Raw genomic sequence first — 22,200 nt, forward strand, 5'->3', positions numbered from 1 at the left:
GTGGCACCAGACATTAAAGACAATGTTGATGGCTTATTGTCCGGATTATCCAGAGGATTGGGATAAAGGAATTCCATTCGTACTGTTTGCAATTAGGGATGCACCTAATGAGTCAACCAAATTTAGTCCTTTTGAACTAATTTTTGGTCATGAGGTAAGATTAAATAGAGCAGGTGAATTGGCTAGACAACATTTAAAAGTTGCACAAAATGTGATGAAACGGGTAGCTGACAAGAAATCCAAAGTTCGTAGTTTTGCCAGTGGAGATAAAGTTTTAGTATTGTTACCACTGGTAGGTGAACCTTTAAACGCTAGGTTTTGTGGACCTTATCAGATTGAAAGGAAATTAAGTGAGGTGAATTATGTGGTAAAAACACCAGATAGAAGGAAGACTCACCGAGTGTGTCATGTGAATATGCTTAAAACGTACTTTGAAAGGGAAGAGGAGAAAAAGGAGGAGGTTTTAATGATTCTAACAAAAAGTGACAAATCAAATCCAGATGACTGTGAATTTGAGATACCTCAAATTAAATTGGAAAACGAGGATGTTCTTAAAAATTGGGATAAATTGTTGAGTTACCTGCCAGAGGAAAAACGACTGACCTGAAAGAGTTATTGATATCACGTGGGCAAGTTTGTAGAGATAAATTGGGAAGTACTAAAATGGCTATACATGATGTAGATGTGGGAAATGCTGTTCCAATCAAACAACATCCATATAGACTTAACTCTTTAAAATTGGCACAGGTTAACAAGGAGATTGAGAGTATGCTTAAAAATGGCATAAGTGAAGTGGGTTGCAGCCAATGGAGCTCACTCATAGTGATTGTACCAAAACCGGACGGTACCCAACGATTGTGTGTGGACTATAGAAAGGTTAATGCAGTTACAAGAATGGACTCTTATCCTATCCCACGTTTGGAGGATTGCATTGAGAAAGTGGGACAATCTGCTTTTAATTCTAAACTGGATTTACTTAAACGTTACTGGCAGGTACATTTATCCAAAAGGGCGAAGGAGATTTCAGCTTTTGTGACTCCAGATGGTATATACCAATTCAAAGTTCTGCTATTTGGCATGAAAAACGCACCAGCCACATTTCAACGGTTAACTAACAAAGTTGTTTCAGGATTACCCAATTGTGCGGTATGCATCGACGATCTGGTAATTTTCAGCCAGACATGGACAGAACATTTGAAACATCTGATGGAGTTATTTGATCGACTTCAGGAGGCGGGTTTGGTGATAAACCTAGCCAATAGTGAATTTGGAAAGGCCCAAGTCACTTTCCTTGGCCATACAAATGGACAGGGTCGAATGGTCCCACGGGATGTGAAGACAACAGTTATTGAGGAGTTTCCAATACCCTCATCACAAAGGGAAACAATGCGATTTCTTGGCACGAGTGGATTTGATCGAACATTTGTGCAAAGTTTTTGTAGTGTGATTGCTCCACTGATGGACTTGCTGAAGAAACGTCAAAAATTTCAGTGGACAGCGATCTTTCAACAGGCATTTGACTGCCTGAAAGCTGTAATAACCAATGCTCTAGTGTTGAAGAATTACAAGGGACTCTGTGATCAGATTGAATTAAAGTATCTGACTTTAAAGAGAAATGCCGAGGCATAGAGACATGGATGGATCGTGCAGAGACCTTCTTGGTCAAAGAGACTGTCAATTGAGAAGGATTCCAGTTGGAGGAAAAACAAAAAATGGACTATACTGTTGTACCTGTTTGCCTGTGTTAATTTTTTTTTTTAAACTAAAAAGTATATTTACTGTGTGCATTTCTTAAAGGATAGTGAAAAGGTGAAAAATGAAACCATCTTGAAGTTGATGGTTATTGTTTTTTCTTGGGGGGAGGTGTCCTGTGGGAGTACCTTTAAGAAATGGGTGTTTACTACTGCAGTGATGTCAGAGAGTGGGTGGAGCTGGGCTGTCTGTCAGCTTTTTACTTTCGTTTTAGGCTGTTTGCTGCAGGGTGTCTTTTAGTTTCGTTTTCAGAGCTGGATAGCTACAGTCACAGCCAGAAGGGGTATTAGTCTCTCTCTCTCTCTAATCGAAAAACTGTAAATCGATCCTTTGGTGATTTAAAACTAATTACTGCTCTCAGTAGTGACTTTAACCTGATGTGCTTCTGTTAAAAGTTCTTTTTTAAGTCTTATGGGTGTTAAAAGGACAGCTTAAGGATGACTTCGTGTTGTATTGTTTGGGGGTTGTATTTGAATTAATGGTTGCTAAGATGTTCACTGTATGTTTTTAAAAAGGTTAACTTGAGTTCAAAGAATCAACATTGTTTTGCTTTAAAAAATACTTTTCCATTTCTGCTGTACCACACCTGTAGAGTGGGCCGTGCGCTCCCCATACCACAATCTATTAAAAGTTGTGGGTCAGGTGAACTCCATGATACACTTTGGGGTTTGCTAAACCCTGGCCCATAACATATGGATTAATTCATATTTAGTTCCTCTGTTACAAATGTGATGGGGGATTTTCACGGTAACTTCATTGCAGTGTACGCCTACTTGTGACAATAATAAAGATTATTACTATCAACTATCTGTCCCATCAGTCCTAATTCAATGGCTTCCCCTAAGTTGTTTAAAATCAAGATAATGAAATCTCTTCAGAGTATTGTTGTCAGCCCGAGAACAGAATCAAAGTACTACAAATGCTGGAAATCGGGAATAACCATTGTGTTTAACTTCCACCAGAAATGTGTATATTTCATCCAGTTCTATTCCCTTTGATAGTCAGTTGCTCATGCAGAACACAACAGAGTGCAGCCACAATGTTTTGTGGAATTCTGACTGCATTTCAAACAAGTCATCATCAACAAACTGATTTGAAATTCCTTGTACCCTCTTACAAACTCTTTGATAACCTTCCTTCATTCCATTTTAGCCATATATTTTAGCCCTACATTCCAATAGGAACTCTGCTTATTATGCACTTTCCCCGCAACCCCTCTGCCAAATTGCTACATCACGAGTGGGAAGTCTTTACTCACCATGCCTAAATATTCCTAGAATTTACTTTATAAACCCAGCAGCACTACTGTCTCATCGTCCACCTCGTGTGTGCTTTGTATACTGATGTATACAGTGTAATCGATATTTTATCACATTATAAACCTCATATCATAAATCTCCTCTGCATCTTTGCTAATGCCTTTGCATCCTTTTCTAAAGTTTGGTACCCAGATTTGGAGACAATACCCCAGCTGAGGCTGAACAAGTGTCTTTATAAAGCTTCACCATAACTTCCTTGCTTTTGTACTCTATGCCTCTATTTATGAAGCCCAAGATCCCCTATGCTTTTCAATGATTTGTGCACATATATCTTCAGGTTTTGCTGTTTCTGCAGCCCCAGTGTATCTTTTAATTTATGTGTCAGAATGTCCCAATTGTGATGGATATAAGGAGTTGGTGTTTTTATATTGGATTGTATGTATCTGGTGCAGTAATGGTTTTAAATGCCAGGGGTATGGTGTGTCTATATCTGATTTAGTAATAAAAAACAAAAATCCTGGTTTAAAAGAAAGACAGATACTGCAGCTGAAAAAAGGTGCAAGTAAGATATCATAAAAGTGAAATCATTGTTATTTCAAACAATACTTAGCTTTAAAAGGAGAGGCCTAATGGGCTTTTGTTATGATTTCCAGGGAGTAGATAACTAGAGATATTGCGTTTAAGTAATTAGATCATGAGATTTGAGTGGGATAGAGATGATATAGTAATGGGAGGAGCCAGGACTGAAGAAGTCAGTTTTTGAGTTGGTGGGCATGATCTAAAGGCCGCATATCACCCGACTCTGGATGCAACGAAGCCAGAAGAGACCGCGAGAGGTCTCTCCCGAGATTTACTCGGTTCACTGCATCTTGCGGGTTTAAAGGATCATGTAACACGTTGCGATTTTGGTTAACAAACGGGTAGTGGGGAGAGTGCAGACGGTTAAAATGTCGATCCTCCCGAGATTCCTGTTCGTATTCCAGTGTCTCCCCATTTTCATTCTGCGGTCCTTTTTCTAGAAGGTCAATAAAATGATTATGGGATTTGTGTGGGCGGGAAAGTCCCCGCGGGTGAAGAGGGTGATGCTCGAGAGAAACCGAGAGGAAGGGTGGCTGGCGCTGCCAAATTTTAGTAATTACTACTGGGCGGCCAACATAGCTATAAGAAAGTGGATGGTGGGTTCAGGGGGGGGAAGTAGACCATCAGTTTGGTCCCCAATTTGCTACAATCACCGGTTTTCCCCGGGGAATATGGACGGTGGGTTCCGAACATGGCGGAGGGCTGGGATTGAGAGGATGGGGGATCTGTTCTTAGAAGGGAGCTTCCCGAGCATGAGGGCACTAGAGGAGAGATTTGGGCTGGCGAGAGGGAATGACTTCAGGTACTTGCAGGTGCAGGACTTTCTACGCAGACAGATTCCACCCTTCCCACGCCTGCCACTTTGGGGGATCCAGGACAAGGTAGTGTCCAGTGGATGGGTCGGGGAGGGGAGCGTCTCGGATATATACAAAGAACTTATGGGGGCAGAGGAGTCGCAGACCGAGGAGCTGAAGCTTAAGTGGGAAGAGGAGCTCGGAGGTGAGATAGAAGAGGACTTATGGGCGGAGGTGTCGAGCAGGGTTAACGGGACTACAACATGCGCCAGGTTCAGCCTGATTCAATTCAAGGTCGTCCACCGGGCCCACATGACAGTGGCCCGGATGAGTAAATTCTTTGGATTGGAGGACAGGTGTGCCAGATGTTCGGGAGGACCAGCGAACCATGTCCACATGTTCTGGGCATATCCAAAACTCAGGGGGTACTGGCAGAGATTCACGGACGTTATGTCCTGGGTACTGAAAACAAGGGGGTGATGAGTCCAGAGGTGGCAATTTTTGGGATTTCCGAGGACCCGGGAGTCCAGGAGGAGAGCGAGGCTGACCTTTTGGCCTTTGCTTCCCTGGTAGCCCAGCGACGAATTCTACTTGCATGGAGGGACTCAAAGCCCCCAAAGTCGGAGGCCTGGCTATCTGGGTGGGGGCGGGGGGAGGGGGGGTTTGGACAATGTAGATTCGGGGGATAGTTAGGCGGGTCCTTGTAGGAGGGGAGCTGGTTTTTGCACTATGTTGATTTTTCTTTGCACACTCTTATCTATTGTTGTTGTTCACTGTGCCAAAATGCCTCAATAAAATTGTTTATCAAAAAAAAAAGGTTTGCTTTAATATACTATATCCCTATTTGTGCATAGAATTACTCTAGGAGCAAAATATCCTTTCATCAGTTTTACAAATTTTAAAAATTGATTGGGGTTCCTTGTTGGTATCCGAACAAAAGTTGTGGTCTGGTTTGGGATTGTAATATAATTCACACTTCTCTGCATTACATTTCATCTGCCTTCGTGGGGTAATCTGGAACTAGAGTCGCAGTTTAAAAATAAGTGGTCCCCATTTAAAACAGATGAAGAGGACTTGTTTCTTTCTAAAGATCGTCTGGTCTTTGAAGTTCTCTTCCGCAGAGAGAAGTAGAGGCTGGGTCATTGAAGGCTGAGCGAGACAGATTTTTGATTTACAAAGGAGTCGAGGGTTCTGAGGAGGTCGGGCCGGAAAGTGGAGTTGAGGCCACAAGCTGATCAGCCATGATCTTATTGAATGGTGGAGCAGGCTTAATGGGCCAAAAGGCCTGTTGCTCATATTTCTCATGATCTTGCAATTCAGCCCATCCCACTAGCCTTTCTGTGTCTTTACGTCTGTCACTATCCTCTTTCACAGTTTATAATACTTCAGCAAGCGACAAACTACCCTGCTGGCCTGCTCTTTTTGCGTCACGTTTGTCTGCCATGATCGTGTACTGCTGTGTGGGTCATGGTTCAAGGTGCATGGAGGTGCTGCATAGGCGAATTATTCCCCCTAACCTCTTGAAAAGCCCTGAAAAATTAATTGCTTGCTGGGTATTGCGCATATTCACAACTGGGCCTAGGCCCTAGGACCTGAAAAGTGCCCACTTTACCTCAGATTACCATGACCTTGTAAGCCATCTCCGAAATTTGAGCACATAGCAACATGTGTGGTATTTTCCATTGACTGCCAAGTATGTAGGCTGTACATCCCAACCACCAGCAAACTGCATTGAACAGCATGTCCCTCTGGCTGTTTGTAAAAGAAGCATACTGACCATATTCATCCAACCTGTGCTTGCAAAACTCAGAACATAATGTTTAATGTTGGATGTGATTGCATAATTGGGCAACACTAATTGAACCATCCCACGTATGCTGAGAATTACACTATCAATTTAGATTATCAGTCAGGTTCACAATGTAGCTCACTTACGCTTGCTAGGAGTCACATATATTCATATGTACGGACCTGTCCTCTGCAGGCATTATCTCTATTATTATGAATTCAATTCAAAGTGTAATGCTGCATTCTCCAGGGCATTACTTCGACCAATTAAGAGTCTACTTGGCAACCATTCAGCATTTATTTCTCATGCAGCTTAAATTGCTACTCCCTTTGAAATTTGGCAGTTTTGCAACCTGATGAGTGGAAGATGAAAAGCTTCAATCAGCATTTCCCTGTTTTCAGCGATACTCATTTTCTGCACCAACAAACTACCCTGCTGCCCTGCTCTTTTTGCGTCACGCTTGTCTACCATAACCATGTGCTGCTGTGTGGGTTATAGGCAGGGTTCAAAGTTTATTGGGGTACTGCATGGTCGAATTCTTCCCCTTGTATCCCTTGAAAAGCCGTGCAAAATTCGAACACTGGCGTGACCAATGAAAGAAAAGTCAACCTCGTACGTGGGAGAGACAGAATCTGTGAGGAGCGAAGCAGCAAGGACGGGAGACCCAGGAGTGAATTTTATTTCCCAAACAATTGCTCAAGCACAGCTTCTCAAAAGCTTTTTAATTGGAGGGGACACGTGACCAGGGCCTGGACAAACCAGAGAGAAGCAGAGTGTAAGGAGGGTGGTCAGCAGATCAGAAATGGGTCTGTCCATCGTTCCAATAACTCGATCTGTAGCTCCCTCTGATAGTAACCACTATCCCTTTCACAGGTCCTGTCTGCGGGTGGCTCTGAAAAGAGCTTTTTGGATGATTAGATTTACATTTTTATTCTTATTTATTATATTCAGATCATACAAGGTTTTGATAACGCAGGTTGAGCTTTGTAATGGTAGACCTTGCTAACCCAGCTAGAGAGTAAAGTAGGCTGACTCACAATATGGGGATGAGTGAAATTTATGCCAGAGCCTCCGAATCTACACAAATACCCTGCACTGAGTTTTGGTGCTGGTAAACTACATTTTTAGATAGGGAAATGGAAGGGCCACACAGCATTTAGATCTGAGTAAATGAAGTCCAATACACAATTTTAAATGTATATAGCACCTTTTAATATCATGAAGCATTTTGCAGAAACATTATAAAACGGAGTATAACACTGAGATACACAAGGAGACAGTAGATCAAATTACGAAAAGCTTGGTGAAAGAGGTAGGTTTTGAATGAATATCTTAAAGGAGGATAGTGAAGTAGAAAGTTATCAGGGAGGATATTCTTGAATTTAGGATCTAGGTAACTGAAGGCACGGTCACTAATGGTGAAGCAACTAAAATTTGGGAGGCACAGTGTGGTAGTGTGCCCCTTTAAGGGGTGAATTCCTGGAGGGTCATGTGACCCATTGAGCCAATCGGGCCGGGACACATGAATTCTGGAACTGAGCGCTAATTTTCCTTGCCGGTCTGGAGTTGTGGAGTACGGCAGCCTTTATCTCACTCTCTGTAAATAGTCAGAACCTTAATAAACCGTTTCTTCATTGATTTACTTGGTGGTCGTCAGTCTTACATGATACTACATTTAGTGACTAGGATGAATCTAAGTGGCTTCCTACTGCTACAGAAATCTGGAGAGCAGACCTCATCTGGAAGTCTATTTTGAAGAAAACTCATTCAGCAATGTCAAAATGCCCCTTTATGGGAACATTGAACCATTTGACCCTAGCATGGAGCAATGGGTATTCTGTCAAACACCTGCACCACCCCTTTAAGGACAATGGAATTGGGGAGGGGGTGGGGGGGGGGGGAAGAGAGAAGCATTGGGCAAAACTATTAACAGCCTGTAGGTCTCTGACCTATAATCTTATAAGGAATCTCCAGATGCCTCTGACTCCAAAACCTTTGAGGAGCTTGTGGAATTAGTTGAGGCACATTATCATCTGAAACGCTCAGTATTCAGCAAGAATACCAATTCAATTTGATCACAACAGCTCCAGGGAAGACTATAGAAGCGTTTGTGATGTTTCTGAGACAACTGGCTGAACAGTGCGAACTCGGGTCTGCACTCAATGACATGCTGAGAGACAGGCTAGCCTGTGGTATTAATGACACAGGTACACAAACAAATTATTAGTAGAGGCAGAGATTACCTTGAAGAAGACATTTGAGTTTGCCCAGGCTATAGAAAGCTTTGCAGTCTTCCAGTCTCTTTGGTTCCCTTTGCTGCATCAAAAGAAAGAATTCTTACCTGAGACACATCTCCTTGTGAATCGGAGCAGTTTTATCATATAAGATGGGAGATGGTGCAGAAAGGCCTATCGCCTCAGGCACGAGGACTCTTGACAGATGCTGGAAAAGCTTATTTGCAAATCGGGGAAAAAAAGAGGCACTAGCTGTAATCTTAGGAGTGAAGTGGTTCCAGCAACACTTTTATGGATGGCACCTCATAGTAGTTACTGATCACAAACCCTTCTAGGCTTATATAGGGAGCATAAAGCCATTCCTCCCATTGCTTCAGCAAGGGTCCAATGCTGAGCTCTATTATTAGCAGCCTATGATTACACTTTTCTGCATAGGCCAGGCATATACATATCAAACACCAATGCTTCAGCTACCTTCCCCTACCGTAAATTATATTGCCTCCATGATACATTACCCATGTTGGCACAACAGATCAGGTTTTGTACCCAGAAGGACCCTGTACTATCTAGAGTTAAACATGTGGTCCTCTGCTGCTGGCATTTTGATAACCGTTCTGAGCAAAGGCCCTTTGACATAATAGACAAGTTTAAGTGTCCAAGAGCCGGTGCAGACTCGATGGGCCGAATGGCCTCCTTCTGCTCTGTAAGTTCTAAAGACAGCTTATTGTTATGAGGAGCAAGGGTGGCATTCCTACTCTTGATAGAAAGTTGTTGTTATAAGAGTTACACTGTGCCCATCCTGGGATGATGAAGATGCTTGCACGCAGTTATGTCTGGTGACCGACATAGAGAATCTGGTCAGACAATGAGGCCAATGTCAAATGCAGCATAAATTACCATTTGCAGCCTTACTGCACCCTTGGGAATGACCAGGTTGAGCATGAGTGCGACTACGCATTAATTTTAGGGGCTCATTCATGGATATCATGGGCGGGATTCTCCGACCCCCCGCCGGGTCAGAGAATCCCAGGGGGCGGCGGGAATTCCACCCCGCCGCTGTGACGCCGGCTGCTGTATTCTCCGGCGCCGGTTTTCGAGTGGGGGCAGGGTTTACGCCACGCCGGTCAGGGGCCATTGGCAGCGGCCCCCCCCGGCAATTCTCCGGGCCCCGTAGGGCCGAGCGGCCGTCGTTTCCTGGTCAGTCCCGCTGGCGTGAAATGGACATGGTCCATCACAGCGGGACCTGGCTTGTAGGCCAGCTAGGTGAGTCCCCGGGACTGCGTGGGGGGAACCGGCCCCGGGCGGGGGGGTGGGGGGGGGTGGAAACGGGGGACTTTCCTTCCGTGCTGGTCTCTGTAGGGCTCCGCCATGGCCGGCGCGGAGAAGAACCTCCTTGCGCATGCGCATGAAACACGCCGGCTGGTCTGCGCAAGCGCGGAACCATGTCGGCGGTCCTGCACATGTGGCAACTCGCACTGGCCCTTCGGCGCCGGTTGGCATGGCGCCAATCGTTCCGCCAATGGCCTAGTCCCCGGAAGTGCGGTGGATTGCGCACCTTCCGGCCGGCCCGACGCCGGAGTGGTTTGCGCTGCTCTTGGCGCCGGCGTCAGGACAGTTTTGGGAGAATCCCACCCCATGTTTCTGTTCATAATTGATGTGTACACCAAGTGGTTGGATATACACAAAATGAAGTCCAAGATCTCATCAGCAACGGTAGAGGAAATGTGATAGACATTCGTCACCCATGGGTTGCTCGAGGTACTAGTCTCGGATAATGGACCTGTAATCACTAGCGAAGATTTCATGAGAACCAACAGCGTTCATCATCTTCGAACATCTCGCTACCGCATAGATTCAAATGGACTGGCTAAGAGAGCTGTCCAAACATTCAAAACCACCATGAAGAAACAGTCATCAGCCCCTCTACAAACCAAACTGGTCCGTTTCCTGATCACCCGTCGAACACCACCTCATATCACCACAGGTGTTACACCTGCCGAGTTACTATTGGACAGATGTATTAGAACAGGTTGGACGTGGTATTTCTGAATTTGGCAGGGAGAGTGGAAATGAAACAGAATGCGCAGAAGCGACTTCATGACTCGAGAAAAGCTGAGAGACCATTTGAGGTTGATGACTCAGCATATGTAAAAGAATCTTGGTGCTGGTCCAAATTGGATCGCTGGAACGATCATGGACAGAACAAGTCAAGTGTTGTATGAAATAGGTGTCCAAGGTAAAAAGGTAAAGAAACACCTGGACCACATGAGAAGGCGAGAATCTCAGACAGAACCAGTGGGGCAGTCCACCCCTAGTATGTCGATCATGATATTGCCACAGATGAAAGTCCTGCTGCAGCAAGCTACCCTGATGAAGATCCCACTAATGTTCCAGTGGGAACTGGGCAGGCTATCTGCACTGACGGAGCTTCACAAGTCGAGAGTCGACCCATTGAGGTTCAAACTGAATTTACCTCTACTGCTGGAGCACTGACTAGTGAATTACGACACTCCCAGAAGATCAAGAAGGTCCCGGACCGACTTGCCTTTATCAGGGGCTGTGTTGAGATCCATTTGTTGTATAATATTGTAAATAGTTCCATTGTTAAGGATATATAGGAATCAGGATGTGGTAGCATGTCTCTTAAGGTTAGAGTTCTCGAAGGTCATGCGAGCCATTCAGGACGCAATGTACAAATCCAGGGTCTGAGCGAGGGTTTTCCTTGCCAGTCTGAAGTCGTGGAATACGATGGTCTTTATCTCACACTGTAAATAGCTCCTTACCTTAATAAACCATTTATTCATTTATCTAATTGGTGGTTGCCAGACTTGCAAAATATTACACACAGGAGGCTAGAGTTCGTTATCTTGTAGGGCGTGAGGCTGGACAAGATTGCAGAGACAGAGAGGTGCAGCCAAGGAAGAATTTCAAATTAGATGAAAATCTTACAATCAAGCCATTACTAGATTGGGAGCCAACAAGTACAGGGGTGATAGAGGGATGGATCTTGATGTAAGTTAAGTCCGGGCAGCAGAGTTTTGGATAACCTTTAGATTAAGAGAGGGTAAAACGTGAGAGACAAGCCAGAAGAATGTTCGAATAGCTGAGTCTAGAAGTAATGAGGATATGAATCTGGGTTTCAGCAAGTTCCAAGTTAAAAGATTTAATAATATATACACTGTCTTTAATGTACTTCCATCATCATTCTAAAGCAGGAAATCCTTTAAAAAAAAAATGCAGATACTAAGTGACTGCATTACCTAACAAAGGAGATAATGAGAATGAAAGGGGTGCCCTGAAAAGTAACTACCAACAATCAAAAACTTGCCCTTGCAAAATTCTCAATGTGGATAAAGAAATTATTCTGATCCAGTCATGTGTAGGACATAATTGCATTGTGTGGCCCGAGAGAAAGGTGGAAGAGCAAAGGTTCTGGATGGGGTGTTAACAATTATTCCCTGAAACCTGATGCTAATCGGAATCAAAGCAGTGTTGTGAGCAGCAGATGCTGCCATCTCCATGGTTGTGTCTTGTGATATTTTGTCAGCCCTAACATCTAGAGTGTGCTTCTTCATTACAAGGTGACTAGTCAGCAGGAATCTCTACATTTTCCAATGGAAGGTCCATAATGGGTCATCTCTTCCAGTGTCAACAACCAGTTGGACAACTATTACAGTTGGTGCTCACCTGATTTTGATGGATGTCACCTCAGCTCCCACATCCCTCAGCACTTCCATGATTTTCCGGCCTCATCGCCAGAACTCTTTCCACATTGGCCTTTTATGGTTTGCCAGAAACATGTTTGCAATGCAATGCCTGCCTCCATAGCTCACCTAAATCTTCCTACTATGTCACCTATTCCCTAAATATTCCCCTGCTGACGCTTGACCCACTTTTTATTTCCCAGAACCAAATTCAACAATGCTGCCTTTCTTGTTGGGCAGGAAACATACTGATCAAGAAAATTCTCTTGAACATAGTCCAGAAACTAGAATCATAGAATTTACAGTGCAGAAGGAGGCCATTCGCCCATCGAGTCTGCACCGGCCCTTGGAAAGAGCACCCTACTCAAGCCTATACCTCCACCCTATCCCCATAATCCCACCTAATCTTTTTTCTGGTCACTAAGAGCAATTTATCATGGCCAATCCACCTAACCGGCATATCTTTGGACTGTGGGAGGAAACTGGAGCACCTGGAGGAAACCCAGGCAGACATGGGGAGGACGTGCAGACTCTGCACAGAAGGTGACCGGGGCTGTTTAGCACAGGGCTAAATCGCTGGCTTTGAAAGCAGACCAAGGCAGGCCATCAGCACGCTCGATTCCTGTAACAGCCTCCCCGAACAGGCGCCGGAATGTGGCGACGAGGGGCTTTTCACAGTAACTTCATTTGAAGCCTACTTGTGACAATAAACGATTTTAATTTCATTCATTTTCATGGGAATCGGATCTGGACTCTGGAGCTGTGAAGCAACTGTGCTAACCACTGTGCTACCATGTCACCCTACTTCCCCATCTGTTCCCCATCTCTGCCGTAGAGTCTTACAGTAAGAAGTCTTACAACACCAGGTAAAGCCCACCAGGCTTGTTTCGAATCACTAACTTTCGGAGCACTGCTCCTTCCTCAGGTGAAAGAGCACATTTGCCACATTCACCTGAGGAAGGAGCAGTGCTCCAAAAGCTAGTGATTCGAAACAAACCTGTGCTCACCCAAGTCCAACACCGCATCATAGAGTCTTACAGCACAGAAAGAGGCCCTTTGGCCTATCTGATCTGTGCTGGCCATCAAGTACCTATCTATTGTACTGTCATTTTCCAGCATTTGGTCCACAGCCTTGTATGCTATGGTGTTTAAAGTGTTCATCTCTCTTACCTTGGAAGCAAATAGATAGTTTAAAGGACAACTGTTTACAACCCAACATTCTCAACTTTTCTGGGACTTTGGAGACTCGGTCTATCCACTGTTAGTACACAGGCTGCTGCCATTATCTCCATGTGTAAACAAATTGCAACTTCTTTCCAATAAAACAATCTGGGCCCCTTTAACCTCCAACAATCAAACTGCCCATGTTTTGTGTCCAGAAGACTTTAGAACCGGTCACACAATCACCTTCATTGTACCTTGAAGACACAGTCCCGAAAAAAAGAATTGCTTCAGTTTTCCCAATATTAATTGGAGGAAATTTCTCTGCATCCAGTAATGATGTCAGACAAATAATCGGAAAATTTAGAGACAATAGAGGAGTCAAGAGAGGGAGTGGTGCAAGAGCTGGGTGTCGTCAGTGTACTTGTGGAAACTGATGTGTTTATGCATAATGTTGCCAAGGAGCACCATGTAGATGAGAAATAACCCTTTGCACTATTACTATCCCAGCCTATATTGGGATAATTACAGTCCTGCAGTAGCATTGTCCTGTATAGCTTTTACACATCTTTGATCTCCCTGTAAACATGCTCCTCTAGCTTTCCCTTTATTTGGAGGCCTATAGAGTTAATCAAGTAGCATAAGTATCAGCTTTGACAAAGGGTCACCTGGACTCGAAACGGGAGCTCTTTTCTCTCCCTACAGATGCTGCCAGACCTGCTGAGATTTTCCAGCATTTTCTCTTTGGTAGCATAAGTATTTCTACTGTTCATTAGTTCTAATCAAATAGATTCAGCCCTTGGTGTGTCCAGCACATCCTCTCTCTCCTGCACTGTAATATTCTCATTTTAATCACTACTGCCATCACTTCCCTTTTCATTCCTTCCATATCTTCTACCTTTGTCATTGGTATCAACATAGACCAAAACTGCTGGCTGTTTTCCCCATCCCTCTCAGAATATTCTGCAGCTCCTGTGTGACATCCTGAGCAGTGGGAGGTGTCTTGCCATTGTGGAATTGTATCTGCAGGTGCAGAAATGCCTGTCTATTCCCCTAACGATAGAATTCCCTTTCACTATTGTTTTCCCAATCTTCCTTAGAATCATATAATCACTAGAGTGCAGAAGGAGACCATTCTGTCCATTGAGTCTGCACCCAGTACCCCAACCCCATCTAACCTTTTGGATACTATGGGGCAGTTTAAATGGCCAATACGCCTAACCTGCACATCTTTGGACTTTGGGAGGAAACCCACGCAGACACGGTGACAAAATGTGCAAACTCCACACAGCACCCAAGGTCAGAATCGAACCCGGGTCCCTGGTGCGGTGAAGCAGCAGTATTAACCAATGTGTCACCATCCCATCCCTCTTTTCTCCTGTACAGCTGAGCCACTTGTGGATTGCCCAGAGGAATCATCACACTCCTCAATTTTCATCACTGATCACCAATTGGCGAATGAGATACCCTCGGGGGACTCCTGCAACATCTGTCTGATCCTTTGATTGTTTGCATGCTCACTGTAAAGCTGTATGTAATCCACAAAATTCTCACCCTCATAGATATACTACAGTGACTCCAGCTACTGTTTCAAAACCCAAAGCATGAGCTTCTCCAGCTGATGACACCTCTTGTACATGTGGAAAACAACACACAAGGATTTTCCTCAAGTTCCCACATGGAGCGGGATGTGAGACCGATCAGTTTCTTGCCTTGTGCTGGCATCACTTTAGATGTTTACTTCACTCCCTGACCTTTGCACTTCTTTAGCTCTGATCAGGTGCAAAAAATCACGCACAAAAGGTTAAATATAGATACGTCTCCTTTGTGCTTGCCTTTAAAGCCTCGAGTCCCTCCCTCTGTGTTGGCCGTGATGTCACTCTAACATGAGCCCACAGCACGCACGCTGACTACTTTTTAAAAAAATGAGCATGGGCGGCACGGTGGTGCGGTGGTGAGCACTGCTGCTTACATCATTGAGGACACGGGTTCGATCCTGGCCCTGGGTCACTGTCCGTGTGGAGTTTGCACATTCTCCCCGTGTCTGCGTGGGTCTCGCTCACCCCCACAACACAAAGATGTGCAGGGTAGGCGATTGGCCATGCTAAATTGTCCCTTGACGAAAAAAGAATTGGGCACTTTAAAAAAAAAATGATTACAGGGTATTTATTTTATGGTTGCAATCGGTACAAGGAGCGAGGATCAGGAATTGGTGAGGTGCAAAAAGAACATTTTGCGTTATGTATTTTCTAGATTTGGATACATTACTGAGTCAATCAGTGCGATTAATCTCTCCATTTGATCTAACTCGTACTCTGTTTAATGTTAGCCAGCTTGATTTTGTTACTTGGTACATACATAAAGTTGCACTAGTTATAAGCATTACAATAGAATAAGTGCAAAAAGCTCCCAGGTTTGTTACAGCATGGAGAGATTTTAGGGAAAAGCTGACTTTCACAATTTTTCAGTAATGCGCCTTAAACCTACTTTTCACACCATCCATTCTCTGTGGGCCTGTAGATTTGCTGTTGAAATATGGGGGAAAGTTGAGCTGCAGATTTGCACTGCTCGGGGAATTGTTTGATTGTTCAACTTTTTTTCACAAACGGTCCTCCTAACCAGCAGTGAGAGCAGAAGTTCATGCCATTCATGTCGGTTATCATTGTTGAGAAATGGCCCTGAGCCGTTCTTGTCTCAAGTGCTGCTGTAATGCTATTAGATGGAGATTTCTAGGATTTGAGCCAGCATTGCAGATGGAAAGCACAATATGTTGTTGCTAACTTTTGGTTGGCTCTTAATTTGGCCCTATTTAATCACGTTTGCTCAAGAGTCGCCAGGTATCTTTCGACACCGCCACAAGGTTCAGAACCGGAAACTGATCAATGACTCTATACACCAGTTAGTAAGTTCAAAAGCAATGCTCATTTATTTACACACGGTCAAATCTACTCATGCATAAACTCTACAAACTAAACTACCACTATTACTAAGGCCTATACTTAGCTTCGGGCACCCACTCAGTCAGAGGAACAATGGCCATTGCTCGGTTCTGAGGCTGCTGGGTTGAACTGTTTAAAGGGTAGCAACTAGGAGCGTCTATCTCGTAGCGTGCGTTGACTTGGAACTTACTTGGTCTGATGTAGCTGCTAGGCTGGTCTCTCTCTTCGCTGAGAGCCAAAGCCAAAGGAGGGCGTTCTCCCTTGGGTGATACCTCTTGTACTGCAAAGGGCTTTGCGCTCTTTTGGGCGGGCCTTGAACTTCACCTCAACTAATTGGGTCTTTCCCAATCATCCGTATCGATCTTTCTCCAATAGAGGGGTGGTTCCCTGATCGCTGGGTGTGTCCTGGTGACTGTCAGTCTGCTTTGTCTTAGCTTCTTCTGGCGCCGGGGAGTCTGTCTTAACATTGTGTATCTAAATGTTTCCCTTTTGTCCCCGGAGATGGCTCATTAGTATGTAAATCGTTTGGTAGTTTCTGTTCTGTCTGAGCGTTTAAGGTTCTAATCAACAGACAGAGCTTGCACATGCTTGTTTCTTAGCATTATCCAATTTTCCCTGCAGTCTTTGCAAGTGTCCATTTTGTAATCGGGACGTGGCCATCCCAGATGGCTACAATGTGTGATCCAACTTATGGGGAGCTTTGTGATAATGTTGCTGCTTTTGTCTTCCTCGGTAGCAAAACATGGAACACACAGTGCGGAAGGAGGCCATTCGGCCCATCGAGTCTGCACCGACCCACTTAAGCCCTCACTTCCACCCTATCCCCGTAACCCAGTAACCCCTCCTAACCTTTTTGGACAGTAAGGGCAATTTAGCATGGCCAATCCAACTAACCTGCACGTCTTTGGACTGTGGGAGGAACCGGAGCACCCGGAGGAAACCCACACAGACACGGGGAGAACGTGCAGACTCCGCACAGACAGTGACCCAGCGGGGAATCGAACCTGGGACCCTGGCGCTGGGAAGCCACACTGCTAGCCACTTGTGCTACCGTGCTGCATAAGTTGCATAACCAGGCGGAGCTGCTGTTAAAGTAATATTGGCAATTTGCTGCATGTCACCCTATAGATCGTATTAGACTAAATAACTATATTATGTTAGTGGTGTTTATTGCGATCAATGGCAGGCGGCTTAATCCAGTGAATTGATTTGGCCTGAATAATGTTGACTATTTGTTGTGGGTTTCAGGTGGGTGGAAAGTATTCTGACACTTTCCAAACCAGAGCCTTGCTGAAGCTCTGAAGGGTCAGGAGATAAGCTACTCATTGCAGAGTATTCAACTCCCCTGTTGTGGGTCAGACATCTGGTCATTGGTGACCCCCAGAATGTTGGTATTTTAATAAAAATTCAGTCATAGAATGTGGGTATTGCTAATTAAGCCAGAATTCTTGCCTTTGAGAAGGCGATGGTGAACTGTAGCAGTCCATGTAGTTGAGATCCACCAATAGTGCTGTTGGTAAGCTATTCCAGGTTTTGGACCCTGTTGCAATGAAGGAACGCTAATATATTTCCCAATTCGGATGCTGTGTGGCTTGGATGGGAGCTGTGGAGGCTTTGATGTCCCCAATTCTCACTGTGCAATTGAACATCGTTGGGGGAGGTGGTTGGATTTTTTATTTTAAACAGTGCAGAAGGAACCTATTCGACCCATTTAGACTGCACTGGCCCTTGGAAAGAGCACCCTACCTAAGCCTCACCTCCACCCTATCACCTAACCCAAAAACCCCACCTAATCATTTTGGACACTAAGGGCAATTTACCATGGCCAATCCACCGAACCTGCACATCTTTGGACTGTGGGAGGAAACCGGAGCACCCGGAGGAAACCCACACAGACACGGGGAGAACATGCAGTTTTTGCACAGCCAGTGATCCAAGATGGGAATCCAAGGTGGGAATCGAACCTGGGACCCTGGAGCTGTGAACCAACAGTGCTAACCACTGTGCTACCATGCCGCCCCAATATATTGAACAAATATTCTTTCTTCATGTGACTATAAAGCGGGTATTGAGCATAATTTCACAGGGTCTGTAGCAGTTACTCTGGCAAAGTTGTTTCAGCGATTTCAAGTTTCTGAAACCCTTTTTATGGAGGAACCTTCCTCTTAAGATAAATAGCCTGTATTGAATTAATTATCATTTGGTATTGTGTTTGTGCATCTTTGTGTCTAATGGTTCTGTTCCTGTTACAATTGATTAGCTTTGTAAAAATATCTGAAATGTATGTGCCAGTGTATTTTCAGGGGGTGAAATTCCTGATATTTAATCACGTACTTGGCCTTTCTATTATAGCATAATGCAGCTTTAGGAAGCGCAGGGGCTGTAAGCTGCAGCTGGCTCATAGTTCTGATTTGGGCAGTTTGGGAGTTTGGGAATTGGCACATCTGAATGTGCAATTCTGTTAACTCTGCAGGCTGATTGCTTGTGACAAGATGCTTGTGACAAGATGTATGTAAACCTGCAATCATTGCTATTTTCTTTGGAGGGGGGGGGGTGGGGCGGAGTAGGAGAGGGGTGATGGTTTTCATTGAGTGAAGTGTAGTCCTGAGGAAATCTTCCCTCTCCCGAAAATAAATGACTGTCAAAATGATGTCAACAGTCAAATTATAGGTGCTGATGAAGTTTTGAATAAATTGTTGCTGATACACCATCATTAACGATGGTGAAATTAATGCTGATGGTTCAGCACTGAAGCACACTAGCAGCTGTCTATTTATTGCAAAATGGAGGAGTTCGAAGAGTGTACATTTTTTTTGAGACTTGTTTGAATCAAATTTTCTTAACGTAATGTTACATTGTCAGTGCAAGAGCCACAGTAAGTATCCTTTAGAGCTCTCAGTTCAGGATGGTGGCTCTTTTCTGCATTAGTCCTGAATTAAAATTTGATTAATGTAATGAATGAATGGAGAAGAGTTTCTAGACCCCTAAATTGGGAGGCTTCCTTGGGTGGAAGAATCTTAAAGAGGAAGGATGGTCTGCATTTGAACAGATGGGGAGGTAAGCTGCACAAGGAAAACATTTAAAAACAGTAATGGGAATGAATTAAGATAGATTTGGAGGGGGTAGTGATTCCAATATGGATGAACAAAGATATTATGCTCGGGTAATCGGGGATGATTTCCGTAATGGAGGCAAAATGGAGAAACCAGAAGAAAGGGATGAAAGTAGAAATAATTTCATGGAGACAACTGCTGATTGCTTTTAAATGCAAAATGTTAAGTCGAATTTTGTGCTTGATGCTATATTAGATTTGGCATTCAGCACACTGCCCAAAGTCAGTCATAACCTTAATGTGGGTGAAAGCTTGGCGTCTAATGATCACTGTTGCATTTAGAATCATTTAGTCTAATCCTTTAATATTTAGGCAAGGGACTTGGTGGAAAGCAAAACCAGAAAATGAGAAAGTATTTTGTGTTTTTGGAAGAGATCATTTTGGTGAGTTCATACACTTTATTAGCTCCCCAGGGGGCAGTGTTAGGATCCATGCTTTTCCTGATGTATATTACCGACCTATACCTTCACATGTGGAAATATTGTGAGCTGTAAGGAGGCTAGTGTATAGCTTCAAATGGGTGTGGACAAGTTGGTGGAATGGGTGGACAGATGGCAGATGAAGTTCAATGCAGAGAAATCTGAAGTGATTCACTTATAAAATAGGGTATAATTCTAAAATGGGTGCAGGAGCAGAGGGACCTGAATGTATATATGGATGAGAGAGAGATCTTGTTGGGCACTAATTTGGGAAGGAATTTAGTATCTGTGGGTAGTGGGAGCAGATATGCCTGCCTAATGCTTAGCATAGAGGCCACTTCAATTGTAGGTGTATGGAGTGGGTGAGTCTTTAGGAAGGGCCCAGTATCATTGTTTCCTTGCTCTTGGGGCAGCTAAATAATACTTGATCTGACTGCCATTTATTTCATGTTCTTTGCCACCATGGATTCTCTGTACCATGTGTAGGGATTTGGTGGGTGGGTTAGATGTGGCTTGGGAGGCAAAATGTCAAAAAATGGTCAAGCTGTCTCCCGATGTGTGTTCCTGCCTCCTTTTATTTTTATCAGAGTTGGTTTCAGAGCAGTGATGACAACCCGTCTGGGCGTGAGGAGAAAGCGATTAAGTTAATTGAGGCGGTTTATGATCTTCCCAGAGGTGTAACTGTTGTGTTATAACGTAATACCTTGGGCTTATTTACTGTATAAGACACTCGGGGGGGGGGGGGGGGGGGGGGGTTGGTAAATGTGTTATGGGTTAATTTATTAGGTCTAGGCACAAGAAACCGCATGTGTATAAAACTTGAAGACATCAGAAAAGTGTGTGGTTCTGATCAAAGCAAAAGCGAAACTAAGGCTGGATCACATGACACATTTTTCTCTTCTACTGGTATCATGTCGCTATCCCTCACATGCATATTACAACAGCAACCCAACAACAACAGCAACAGCTTCAACTGTGTTTGGGCATGGGTGTGCCTGCACCCCTTTTATGATTGAACCCTTTATTTTAGATTGCTTCTCCTTGTTCTTTCTACCAAAATGTATAACTTCAAACTTCTCTGCATAAAATGTAATTTGGCATATGTGTGCTCATTCCACCAGTCTGTTTATGCCCTCTTGAAGTCGATCACTCCTCCTCTCACAGTTCAGTACTATCAAATTTTGAATCATTTTCAAACTTTGTCTTGGGTGTGCAGGGAATAATTTAAAGGTATTAATATATATCAAGCAAAGCAGTGGCCCTAGTACCAGCTTCTCTGGAACCCCAACATCTTCAATTCATTTACCACTACTCTGCTTCCTGTTGGTCAAATGTGTCTCCTTGACTTTTCCTTTTAACTCTGCGGGCTTCAATATTGCTGGCAAACCTATCCTGTGACATTTTTTTTGTCAAATGCCTTTTGGAAGTCTCGAAACATCACACAAGCCGCACGAGCCTAATCAACCCTCTTGGTTACCTCATGGGCCCCTAACTTCCAGCTAGTGCCGGAAAGTTATGGGCTGCCGATTTTAAGAGGGAGAAATGTGCACTGCGCTCGGATATCACGTCCAACCTTCCTCTTAGTGCGGCAGCCTTGGGCCTCCAGAGCCCCGGTCTACGCAGGCTCCAGCGCGGCGCAGGAGGTGTGCAGCCTTTATGACGGGGCCAGGTTGGGAACACCCATTGAAGGCAGGCATTTAAACTTCACATTTAACAAGTGTTTTAAATTTATGTAGAAGTTTGTTAGTTTCTTTTGCTCTTTCTTTTGTACAGACATTGCTGTTGTTATTGATTCTTTTTATTTAATAATTTTTTTTATGATAAAGAATTTTCTAATTTAGAAATACGAAACTTAATAATAATAGCTTATTGTCACAAGTAGGCTTCAATCAAGTTACTGTGAAAAGCCCGCAGTCGCCTGTTCAGGGAGGCTGGTATGGGAATTGAACCCGTGCTGCTGGCCTTGTTCTACATTACAAGCCAAACTTTGAAACCAAGTTGGAACAGCCCCTCACTGGACAGGTTTACCTGCACTGCATTGATGAAGTCTGTAGAGGGACAGATATGTGGAGGGACAGGTAGTATTGAGGAAGTATGGGGGCTGCAGAAGGACTTGGACAGGCCAGGAGAGTGGACAAAGAAATGGCAGATGGAATACAATGTGGAAAAGTGTGAAGTTATGCACTTTGGAAGGAGAAATGGAGGCATAGACTATTTTCTAAACGGGGAAATGCTGAGGAAATCAGAAGCAGAAAGGGACTTGGGAGTCCTCGTTCAATATTCTATTAAGATTAAAGTGCAGACTCAGTCTGAAGGCAAATGCAGTGTTAGCATTCATGTCAAGACGGCTAGAATACAAGATCAGGGATGTGTTTATGAGGCTGTATAAAGCTCTGGTCAGATCCCATTTGGAGTATTGTGAGTTTTGTCGCTGGGGGAGAACTGAACTGAATAATTT

General features: G+C 44.1%; 1 protein-coding gene across 2 annotated transcripts in view; it reads left to right on the forward strand.

The window, feature by feature from the left end:
• Nucleotides 1–22,200, forward strand: part of msraa (methionine sulfoxide reductase Aa) — a 576,857-nt gene that overhangs the window by 122,984 nt on the left and 431,673 nt on the right. The gene's annotated exons all lie outside the window — the stretch shown is intronic.

This window comes from Scyliorhinus torazame, chromosome 4 (assembly GCF_047496885.1).
Source record: "Scyliorhinus torazame isolate Kashiwa2021f chromosome 4, sScyTor2.1, whole genome shotgun sequence".
Taxonomy (NCBI): domain Eukaryota; kingdom Metazoa; phylum Chordata; class Chondrichthyes; order Carcharhiniformes; family Scyliorhinidae; genus Scyliorhinus; species Scyliorhinus torazame.